At 61.5% G+C, this 9,084-nt stretch overlaps 1 protein-coding gene across 2 annotated transcripts in view; it reads right to left on the reverse strand.

The window, feature by feature from the left end:
* LRRC4B (leucine rich repeat containing 4B) overlaps positions 1 to 5,974 on the reverse strand; it is a 51,382-nt gene extending 45,408 nt beyond the window's left edge. Inside the window, exon 1 of one of the 2 annotated variants that reach the window (XM_055370187.2) lies at positions 5,482 to 5,974. The gene's annotated coding sequence lies outside the window, so the exon portion shown is untranslated. The remainder of the gene's footprint in view (positions 1 to 5,481) is intronic. The other variant, XM_055370188.2, reaches the window with a different exon arrangement.
* Between the last annotated feature and the right edge of the window lie 3,110 nt (positions 5,975 to 9,084).

Genomic DNA, 9,084 nt, shown 5'->3' on the forward strand with positions numbered 1-9,084 from the left:
TCAGTTAGCTACGATCATGGTCATCTCCAGCTCTGGAGAGAGGGTTCGAGGCAAGGGGAGGGCCAATCTCCTCTGCGTTTACCCCCTGGGGCTGGCCTCTCCAGTGGAGCTGTGGCCGCACAGCCTTCTGACCTTTGTTGCAGTGTTTGAACAAGAGCTCTGGGGCCTAAGCTCAACTCCCTGGGCTGGGGCAGCATCTGGTGGGCACAGGGAGCCTGGGAGTGGCTGGGGCTGCTGCCCCCTCCTGCCCTGCCTCACTCTCTTCCTCCTCTCCACCTAGGTTTTTTTTTTTGTTTTTTTTTTTGGCGATGGAATTTTGCTCTTGTCATCTAGGCTGGAGTACAACGGGCATGATCTCGGCTCACTGCAACCTCTGCCTCCCGGGTTCAAGCGATTCTCCTGCCTCGGCCCCCTGAGTAGCTGGGATTACAGACTCACACCACCACACCTGGCTGATTTTGTATTTTTGATAGAGACGGGGTTTCACCATGTTGGCCAGGCTGGTCTCAAACTCCTGACCTCAGGTGATCCACCCGCCTCAGCCTCCCAAAGTGTTGAGATGGCGTGAGCCACCATGCCTGGCCTGTCTCTGTCTAGGTCTCTCAACCTCCCACCAGGATCCCAGATACTACCAGACACCCCCCATTCTCATCTCAGCAGCCCTCCTGGGGAAACAGCAGTCCCCTGGGCTCCTGCCTGCCTCCCGCAGTGAGCCCCCACCAGCCCCTCTCGTGGGTCTCCAAGGCAGCCCCTCCACCTCTGCCTGCCATGACAACAGTTGCGCGTGGGTTTCCAGGCAACAAGGGGCATCCTGCCACTCTCCTTACTCTCCTGCCACCCCCTGTCTGGTGGAGCCAGCCCAGCCTCAGGAACTGGGACTCGAAGGGAAGGGAGGTTCTCCCCAGTGGGGACAAAGGGTCTCCAAACTCAGAGTTAATGAGGTTTCCCGTACCCCGCCAGAGAGGACACGAAGATGTGCCCCCTTCACCCAGCAAGGGTGATGGTGGAGGGGATGCTGCTGGGCTTGAGCGCTGCCAGGCACAAAGGGGAGCCCTGTCCTTTGCACCCCTATCTGGAGGTGAGGCCCTCCCTCCAGAAACAGGGTCCGCATGCCAGGTCCTCTAAGGCAGCCCCTGCTCTCCACCTGCTCTGGGGCCAAATGTGCAGCCTGGTGTACAGAGAAGCCTACCCTCTGCCTATGGGCTGTGATGCCACATGCTGGGGACAAGAGTGTGGGGTCTGTGGCCCACCCCAGCCATCAGCCAGCTGAGAAGGACAGGCTGCAACATGGTGCCTTCACGCAACGCTGACTTTCCAACACTGTGAGGGGCTGGCAGTTTCACAGCAGACCCTGGCCCTGGAGAATGGGCGTGTGCTCTGCGTCCTGGCAGTCTTAAGAACCACTTCTCCCAGAGAAGGATAAGACTCTTCCTGCTCTCGGCAAGGGAAGGAGGCCATTTAAGTGGAAACAGGGCCCAGTCAAAGTGAGGCTTGGAGTTAGGGCAAACTGATGGGGGGATGAAGGAGGAGGGGCAGAGAGAGGATCCGGCAAGCGAAACCAAGGGAAGGAGAGTGGAGAGGGTGACAGGGCACAAAGAGACGGAGCAGAGAGGAAGAGGAGCAAACAGCAGAGGTTGCAAACTCCTCTGTCTACGGAGCCCAGCAGGGAAGATGATCACGATGCTGGTTAGAGGGGAGAGTGGGGCGTGGTGGCCCTTTGCACCTGAGCACAACCCACAGTTATCCAGGGGGAAGATGATTCCAAAAGCTGACAGTCTAGATTTTTATGCAAAATCTCTAATTTAAAAAATGTTGGCAACAAATTAAACATGTTGAAAGCACTGGGGGAAAATAACCCTCTTGGGCCACCTGGAGGACCCCAGGTAAGTGAATCCTCAGGGATGTGGGGAGAGGGAGCCACGGGGAAGGAGCAGGGGAGGCGGGGAGGCAGACAGGCTGGCAGGAACAGCAGCAGAGGTGAGGGCGAGTGACACAGAGGGACAAAGAAGAGAGGCACAGAGAGCGGTGTCGAGCAGAGACAGAAATAGAGGCAGGTTTCACAGCAGATGGGGTGGGAGAGGGAAAGACTGATGAATGAGTCCACAGACTAGATGGATGGGCCAGGTCAGCAAGACACTGGGGGCTGGGAGGGCGAAGGGTCAGTCCCAGGGAAGATGAGGGGAGATGGAGAGGCGAGACGGCTCGACAGAGACAGGAGGTCCAGGTGACACCTCGAGACAGATGCCCGGCCAGAGAGAGTGGGGTGGGAAGGGATGAAATGTAGGGAGAGAGGATGGAGAGAGAACCAGTGTGAGCTACACAGCAGGTGTCCTAGCAGGTGAGACAGGTGATTGACGGGGTGGGGACCCTGGCAAGAAAGCAGGGCCAGGGTTCCGGAAGGGACTGAGGATTCAGCGGCCACCACCCCCCCAATCCCCAACCCACAGCACCTCTGCCTGAAGATCGGCCTCTCCGCATGGGCCCTGAGGGTGTGTGTGCAGGCACATGTGTGCACCGGCTCTGCTTGTGAGAGACGCCAGCGCCCTCTGATACCTGATGTCTTAATTCTGCTGACCTCTCGGACGGCGAGGAGGTCCCTGAGGAGCCCCGTGGCGAGAGGAACACTCTCCGGGCTGTCTCTGAGTGGGATTAAGGGTGACTGCTGGATGGGGCTGGCCCTCCCTGCAGTGCACACACGTGCCCCCGACGCTGGCACTAGGTTTGGTGTGTGCGCAGCTCTGTGACTGTCTTAGCGGTACCTGGGGCTGCATCTCTGTAGCTCTGGGGCCACCTCCGTGCATTTTGCCTTGTGTCTGTCCGTGAGCGTGAGGCCACGAGGCCACAGGACCACAAGGCAAGGGCCTCCTGCCTTTGTCTCTCCCTCCAGGTCTGTGTACGAAGGACTGTGTGTGTCTCTGTGTGACACACGACTACAGGTCTGGGGACTGCTCCCTGTCTCTCCTGACCACTGGCTGACTGAGTGTGGGGGCTGCGTCTGCAACTGGGCCTCTCTGGTTCCACATCGGGGTCTCTGGCTGCCAGTGAATGACTGTGTGCTCTCGTGTGTGTGTGTGTGTGTGTGTGTGTGTGTGTGTGTGTGTGTGTGTACCTGCCAGGGGAATTTTTGCCTCCACGTGCCCCGTGTCTTCCTCGCACGCTCCCACTCTCTGTCGCTGACTTGGGGTCCCTCTGACAAGTCAGAAGTGGCCTCTAATCCCCCAGAACTCTGGTGGCCAGTGTCCCCCGGCTCCCTGCTGGCCCCGGCAGGCACCCCGCGGGTCTGTCCCACCCTCCCTGAGTCTGTGGCTCCCTGCGTCTCTGCCTCACCCGCGTGTCTGCTCTCTGGGTGGGAGTGGCGTGTGTCCCCGGCTCCCTGACTCTTTCTTTCGGAAATTAAGTGAGTAACTCTGTGACTCCGTGCTGATGCCCTAATTGCCTGCATGTCTGTTTCGGAGGCTGGGTCCCTTCTCTCCCTCTGTGCCTCCCTCCCTGGCTCCCACTCTTCCCTTCCTTGGGTCTCTCTCCCCGCCTTTCGGCGGCTTCACTCTCTGTCCCTCCTTTCTCTGTGTGCATTTGGACAATCCGGTGGCCAGGAGGAGAGGAGCCCCAGGGAGGAGGAGGAGGAGGAAGGTGGGAAGGGGAAGTGGAGGCTGCGGAAAGGCAGGTTAGAAGGCGAAGGCTGCGGAAGATGCTACAGGAAGAGGGAGGTGCAGTCCTGGCCGCGGTCCGGGGGTGGGGGGCGGGAGTTTTCGGGCTCCTGGACCAGGAGGGAAGCCGGCTCCGGCTACTCCCAGCTGCCTGGAGCCCGAGTTCCTGTCTGGCGGCTGCGCGGCCGGGACTTGGGATGTGAGGCGCATAGCAATGGGGCGCTGCGGAGGCGCCACTGCAGCTCCCAGCTGGAGAGGGGGGCGGGGAGGGGGCCGAGGGGCAGCCCCGAGGCTCCCTTCCCCCTCCCCCTTCCCAGCTGGGCTCTCCCCAGGGGAATTCCCCACCCCGACAGACAGTCACCAGAGGCTGCGGGGAGGGGGCAGGGAGGAGGGGAGGGCGCCTAGGAGGAGAGCAGAGGTGAGGAGCTCTGGGGAAGGAGATGGGGGTGCAGAGAGGAGGCGAAGGGGTGGAGGGGTGGGCAAGAGGCCATCCTGGGCTCTGGAGACTCGAGTCCTGGAGAGAGACTGGCTGGGCCCCGGGCAGGGCAGGACCCCAGGGAGGCAGGGGCATAGAGATGGGGGGAACCCTGAGAGCCCGGGATTGATGGTGAGTTGGAAGGAGAGGCTCCCAAAAGGAGAGAGCTAGGATTGGGGGGGTCTGAGATTGGGGAGTACTATGGGGTGAGGAGACAACGATGGAGGGGGTCTCTGGGTGAAGAAAGGTCATAGAAAGATGTTTCAGAGAGTGATGGGCTAAGGAGAAGGCGATTGGGGGTGTTGGGGAGAAAGGGGAGAGGCTGGGGTGCAAGGCCCAAAGAGGGGCGGGGAGGGAGTGGGAGGAGGGAGCTGGAGGAGAGGGCGGCTGAAGTGAGGGTCTCCTGGACAGAAGGTCTGGAGAGGGATATCTGGGGGATTGTCAGAGATGGGGGTTAGAGAATCCTGAGGAGCAGGTGCCGTGTCTTAGAAGGTCCTAGAAGAGCAGGTGTGAGGGTCGGAAGCCTGGGGAGGAGGCAGCAAATGGGGGGCGGGGGTCTCCAGGAGGAGAGGTTTCCAGGAGGGGAGGGCGAAGGGAGGTGGGAGAGGCAGTGGTCCTGGAGAGACACGTGCCCAAGGATAGAAGGCCCCAAAGCCTAGTGGGGTCAGGGAACGGGGGTCTTGGAGAGACGGAGGGGCAGGGGTCTGAGCCGCCCACCAGGAGAGGCGGGGTGACCCCAGAGGGAGAAGGGCTGAAGACTGGGGAGGGGGTTGTCTCACTCCCCAATCACCCCCTCCGTCTTTCCCATTTTCACTTCCCAAACTCCCCGGTTCTCCCCGGTTGCCACGGCAACCGCTCTTGCCAGGCGCGGTCACCAAGGAAACCCCGTGCCCGCCTCTCCCCCCTCCCCATCACTGGCGTGCCCCCCCCACCCCAAGCAGCAGCGGTGTGGAGGGTGGGAGGGGCCATGGGGAGAGGAAGAACCTGGACTCCCGCCCCAGAAAGGGGGGCCCGGACCTACGCCCGGAGAGCCCCCCACCCTAAGCCTACTTCCTCAGCCCCACAGCTGGATACGCAGCGACCGCCGGACGCACCCCCCACAACCTGTCCCCAGGCAGCGGCGACAACCCCCCCCCCCCACAGCACAGAACTCGCCCGGCCCGGAGAACCCCCACCCAGTCGCCTCCCCCACCGGCTTCTGCCTCCCATTAGGCCCCGCCCCCTGTCCTCTGCCATCCCCCCCCATCCCGGAGGAGGCCTAAGACCACTGTCCCCCAATTAGCGGATGCCCCCCACCCACCCCCCGCCGTTCCGCCTCCGGCCCCCGCCCCCGACCCGTGCCCCTTGGCGGCTACTCACAGCGAGGAGAGGGATTCCTTCCGGGGGGCAGCATGCCCGGCCCGTGGGGGGAGGACCCCCCCAATGAGGCTCAGGAATTTGGGGTGCAAGGCCCGCTGCGGGGAGGCGCGGGGGGCGGGGCTGCGGCCGGGCCTGGATCCTCTCACGCTCTCCCCCCTCCCCGGCTCCTGGGTGGGGAGGGGGCTTCCGCAGCGGCGGCGGTGGGGCTGGGGGGGCCGCTCTGCCTCCTCGCCTCGCGCCCGCCTGCCGTCCGGCCCGGCGCCCTCGCCCGCCGCCCGCCTTCCTTCTTGCCTTCCTTTCTTTCCTTCTTTCTTTCCTGGCTTCCTTCCTTCCAGCCTTCCTTCCTTCCTTCCTCCCTCCTCGGGCCCGCCGGCGCCGCTCTCCCCCCACCCCACCCCCCCCCAGGCCCCGGCCCCGGCCCCGGCCCCCGCCTCGGACGGTGCGGCAGCGACCGAGAGCAGCCGAGAGCGGCGGAGACGGGAGCGGAATACTGATGATGGTGGGAGCGGGCGGGCGGAGGGAGGGAGCAGGGAGGGAGGCCCGGGAGGAGAGGAGGGGGGAGAGAGGGAGGGGAGGGAGGGCAGCGTGGAGAGGGAGGAAGGAAAGAGGGGGGAAGAACCGGAGAGGATGGGAGAGGGAGGGAAGAAAGGAGAGGGAGACGGGAGGGAAGGGGAAGAGGGGAGGAAAGAAGAGGGAAGGGGAGGAAAGAAGGAAGGAAGTGGGAAGGGGGTGGAAGAAAGAAGAGGGGGAGAAAAAGGGGAGGGAGCAGGGGAGAGAGGAGGGAAAGGGGAGAGGGTGTGGGAGGGGAGGGGAGAGGAGGGGGTAACTCCTGCAATAAGGTCCTGGATGAAGGGGAGGGGAGGGCGGGGGAGCAGGGGGAGTGGGTAGAGGAAGAGGAAAGGAGGGAGAGGAGGAGTGGAGGGAGAGATGGGTAGAGAGAGAGATGGGTAGAGAGGGGCAGGAGAGGCCCAGGGGCAGGGAAGTGAGGGGAAAGAGGAGGTAGGGAAGGCCTAACTTTGAGGGCTGCAGGGGACAGAGGGGCCTGGAGGGCCGCGGGGGCTGTGGGGAGAAGAATGGGGGGTGCGGTGTGTGTTGTCAGGAAGAGCAGGGGAAGCTGGCAGGACCCGGAAGAGGCAGGAGGATCTAAGTGGGACAGAGATGAGGATGGAAGAGGGAGGGAAGGACCCCTCGGGGGGAGGGGGGAAGGGGGAGGAGAAAGATCTCGGGAGAGAGGAGGGAAGCTGGGGAGCTGGAGCCTTGAGGGCCCAACACTGGGTGGCAAGAGCCCGGGGAGTAGACAGAGTGGGGGAGGGGACAGAGGGCCTTTCTTGAACTCCGCTGTATGTCCGCTTCGTCCGCCCCTCCACCTCATGAAGAGAACAACCTTCAAACCCATTTTCCAGAAGAGACCACTGAGGCTCTTGGAGGAGCCAGGATGGGGTTTGAATGCAGTCCTGGGCTGGGGGTACCCTGAGGGAGATGGAGAATAGGTCAGTTCCTAGCTTTCGTCCCTGGTCCAGACCTGGCAGGTGGAGGCGCCTGGGAGGGGCAGAGGGCACAGCCTGCAGCCTCCCTACTCACTCTCCTCTCACATCCCTCAGGTGTTGGCAGCGGGTGCTGGGGACACATTTAGAGCTGTGAAGCTGAGCTGCATCTTGGGTGCAGGGAGGGGGAGGGCAGATGCAGAGGCCTCTGGGAGGTCACCGTGACCCTCCCCTCTACCTCCCCGGTCCACTACCCCAAAAGCTTGGGCCCCAAGGAAGGGGGACATCGGGAATCAGGGGTGGAGAAACCCAGAAGGAGGGGTGGCCCCTGTCCAGGACACTGAAGATCCTTCCAGATGTTAAAATTAGCACAGAAGTTTCACTCCTTCCTTGTTATCCCCCAAAACGCTGACTAATACCTGAGGACTCAGGAGAGAGAGAAGAAAGATGAAGGTTCCTTCTTTCAGTGCCAGGGGTCCCGGGACAGACTCTCCCTCTTCCCCTTCTCCTCGGAGAGCCCCAGGGAGGGAAAGTGTGGCCATACCCCTGCAGGCAGAGCCTGGGGAGAGTCGGGGTTGGAAGCTGGAAGGAAAGTGGGCCAGACACATCTATAATGAGCCAGGGTTCCCGAGAGAAGCCAGGTCACAGATGGGTTCGGAAGAGGCGGTTTCGGGTGGGCGCTGGTGGGTGCTGAGCCCTGAGAGCTGCTGAGAGGGGAAACTGAGAAGGGGCTGGGCGAGGGCCAGGGAGTGGCAGGTGGCTGTGGTGCTTCGGGTTTCACCCGCCCCTGGCGCCGCTCAAGTCTAGTTCGTGAGACTGGACCAGTGAATGTGTGTGTGCACCAAGGTCCAGCACAGAGTAGGCCAGGACCGATGGTGATACCAGCAAAACAGAATCACATGGTGGCAGCCCGTGGTTCCTGCTGGTCTCCCACAGGCCAGATGCTGTGCCCAGCACCTCACAAGCGTGGCATCGATCCTGCAACCATGCGGTACCAACTCCTAGGGATGGTGGTATCTGGTGGGCACAGGTGAGAGCAGGCCCCTGATGAGCCCTGAGTTAACCCTTTCATTACAAGAGGGTCTCGGCCGGGCATGGTGGCTCGCACCTGTAATCCCAGCACTTTGGGAGGCTGAGGCGGGAGGATCACTTGAGGTCGGGAGTTGGAGACCAGCCTGGCCAACATGGTGAAACCCCATCTCTACTAAAAATACAAAAATTAGCCAGGCATGGTGGTGCGCGCCTGTAATCCCAGCTACTCGGGAGGCTGAGGCACGAGAATCACTTGAACTCGGGAGGCCTCCAGAGGTTGCAGTGAGCCGAGATCACGTAATTGCACTCCAGCCTGGGTGACAGAGCGAAACTCAGTCTCAAAAAACAAACAAACAAACCAAGAGGGTCTCAGGTGAGAGGCCAAGCCGTGTCAGGTGGGGCCGTTAGAGAAGCAGGGAAGTATTCCAATATTTGAACAACCAGCGAACCCTCTTGGTCCATGCAGCCTAAGTCTCAGCCCTGCCTGGAGGGTATGACTGCCCCTGTTTTACTGAAGGAGAAATGATTTGCCGTCAACCCCCAGAGCTCATCAAGGGTCTTCAGCACCGGGCACTGTTCAGGGCTTTGAGAGCCCGGCCGGAGAACAGTAAGGAGACGGCCCCTTTCCCTGTGGAACTGACCCTCCGGCGGAGAGGATAACTCAAGGTCCTATTTCCAAGAGCAGTGTGAGCAATGAAGAAAATAAGAGGACAATTAGGGAGGAGAGAAGTTGGTGGGAGGTCAGGAGGACAGACTTGAGGTGATCAGGGGAGGCCTCCTGGAGGAGGTGTCTTTTGTGCCGAGGCCAAAATAAGGAGACAGCTCATTGCGTGCACAGGGGCAAGCACCTGGGGCAGAGGCCCCCAGATGGCAGCAAGCCGGGCCCGTTTGAGAGATGGGAGCCAGACAGGTGTGGCGTGGAGGAAGAAGAGAAGCAGAGTGGAAAAAGATGAGGATGCGGCCCCAGGTTTGGCTCAAACACAAAACCAAATCTTAATGCTTCCCACCGTCCCCTAAACCTTGCCCTAAGGCTTAACTCTAATCTCCCACTCAGGTGACTGTCCTGAGCAACTGGAACACTGATCGT

Source organism: Gorilla gorilla, chromosome 20 (genome assembly GCF_029281585.2).
Source record: "Gorilla gorilla gorilla isolate KB3781 chromosome 20, NHGRI_mGorGor1-v2.1_pri, whole genome shotgun sequence".
Lineage (NCBI taxonomy): Eukaryota > Metazoa > Chordata > Mammalia > Primates > Hominidae > Gorilla > Gorilla gorilla.